Source organism: Triticum dicoccoides, chromosome 2A (genome assembly GCF_002162155.2).
Source record: "Triticum dicoccoides isolate Atlit2015 ecotype Zavitan chromosome 2A, WEW_v2.0, whole genome shotgun sequence".
NCBI classification, from domain to species: Eukaryota; Viridiplantae; Streptophyta; class Magnoliopsida; order Poales; family Poaceae; genus Triticum; species Triticum dicoccoides.
This window is the reverse complement of record NC_041382.1, coordinates 385,049,026-385,051,423: the sequence shown is the minus strand read 5'-3', so window position 1 is coordinate 385,051,423 and position 2,398 is coordinate 385,049,026.

Genomic DNA, 2,398 nt, shown 5'->3' with positions numbered 1-2,398 from the left:
TCTCATCATTGTATTCGATTGTGAGAATTCTTTTCACCCTATCCGGAGTAATTCAAGATTCTTTTCAGTTTGATTCTCCGGAGGCCATCATATCATAATTTTTCATTCTCAGCTTTCAGCTATTGTTCTCAAAATCTCACCGGTGCATCATTCAAATATTCTCTAATCAATTCTCGATCTCTTCGTTCTCATGTATCTAAATCCTAGCAAACATTTTCGTTCACTTGCTTATTCTTCCCGGTGTTTCTTTATCTTTTCTTCGTTCATTTTCTATTCTTACGGTGGTTCGTTCAAGATCTCTCTTCCTTGGTTATCATATCAATTCATTCGTTCTTTCCAATCCTACCGGTGGTTTCATCCATATGTTAATTCCTTATTCCGGAGGTTCATCTAATTCTCGGTTTCAATGGATTCATCTTTCTTTTCCCGGAGTTCGAAGCTCTCTAAATTTTCTCATCATGAAGATCCATCTAAATCATCGCAAGGTTTCACCTTGTGTTTTCAATTTCTCTTTCCTTTCGTTTGACTATTCTTTTCTTACCGGACACCATCATGGAGGTTCTACATGATGGTTCATAAAGGATTTATTTCCTTCTCGAAGTTGTCATCGAGATTCTTTTCTAATGACCTCAAGCATTCTTCTTCTGGCAATCCGGAGTGCATTTGTTCTCTCTTATCTTCTTGAGATGGTATTATGTCATTCTTGATAAGTTGAGTTCATGTTTCATGATTCACAGGTTGTTAAGAATGGGGTATTTTAAATCCATCAACCTCTTCGTTGGAGCTATCTTGGGTTATATTCCACCTAAAGCCTTCACTAAGGATTGCTGCTATTTATGGTGATTATAAGCGACCCAAGTTCTTCATTTATCCTCCCGGCGAAATAGTCTAGTCTCTTTGTGTATATCAATCCAATCTATCGTTTTTTGTCAGTGGCAGAATTTCATCCCAGTGTTGAGATGTTTTCCATAAGCCCACAACAAGCTTACTCTTTTCATTGTTGGTGTTCCAACAACTCTGTTCGACCCTTCTCCTAAGGATGCCTTCTCAAGCTCTTTTTTGGCAGAAGTTGGCATTTTCTCCTCATTTCTCCTATTTCAATTATCTATCTTCTATTCTTTCGTTCCATAGGCATTGTGTTGTTGTTCTTTCACCCGTCATCTCGTTTTGGAAAATATCATGTTCTTTTCATGCCTATCCATTAAACCGGAGTGTTGTACCCCTTTTGCACAAGTTCTTTTCACCTTATCAAGCCTTGCATCTCTTTTCAACCAGAGTGTTACCCGAATTTGTTATTCCTTGTTCTTTGTCCTAACGGAGTGTTTTCAACTTCGCTCATTCTCGTTGCATTCTTTTTTTCAATTTTTTCAACCTCTCAAGGCTCGTGGTTTCACTCGTTTGTCAAAGAAGCAACTTAGTTTTACCTATTCTCTTTCTCTTCCGTTTTCCCTCCGGTGCCATTCTAGATCTCGGGACGAGATCCTCTCGTAGTGGTGGAGTGTTGTAACGCCCCGAGACCGATGTGCCAGGTGTCCTCCAGTTATTCGCTGTTGTTGCCTTGTCATTGCTTGTGTGTCATGCATCGCATATCATGTCATCATGTGCATTGCATTCGCATACATGTTCGTCTCATGCATCCGAGCATTTTCCCCGTTGTCCGTTTTGCAATCCGGCGCTTCTCTGTCATCCGGTGTCCTTTTCTACCTATTTTCGTGTGCGGGTGTTAAACGTTTTCGTATTGGACTGAGACTTGTCATGCGACCTTGGCTTACTACCGGTAGACCGCATGTCAAGTTTCGTACCATTTGGACTTCGTTTGATACTCCAACGGTTAACCGAGGTACCGAAAAGGCCTCGTGTGTGTTGTAGCCCAACACCCTTCCAAAGTGGCCCAAAACCCACCAAAACCCCCTCCATCATCTCGGTCGTTCGATCACAATCGCGTGGCCAAAAACCGCACCTCATTTGGACTCTCCTAGCTCCCTCTACCTATATATATGTGATCCCCTCCAAAATTCACGGTTGAAACCCTAGTCTTCTTCCTCCTCCGCGTGCCGGACATTTCCACTCTGCCGCCGGACATGTCCGCCGGCCACCTCACCCCGGGCAATCGCGCGCCGCTTCGTCAGCTCCACCGCCGCCTCGCCCAACCACGGCGCGCCACCTCAACCGCACCCGCGCCCTCTCTCTCCCCGCGCCGCCACGGCACGCGGAGCCCATCCAGGGCCCACGCGGGCCCAGATCCGGCCGCCGCCTGGCCCGAAGCGCGCCTGCTCCTCCGACCTGCGCTCACCGGCGTGACCTCGCCGGAGGCCGCGCGCCTGCCCATGCTCGCCGGACTGCCCACACTTCGCCGCCGCCACCTACTGCGCCTCGCGCGCCTGTTCCCCGTCGCCAT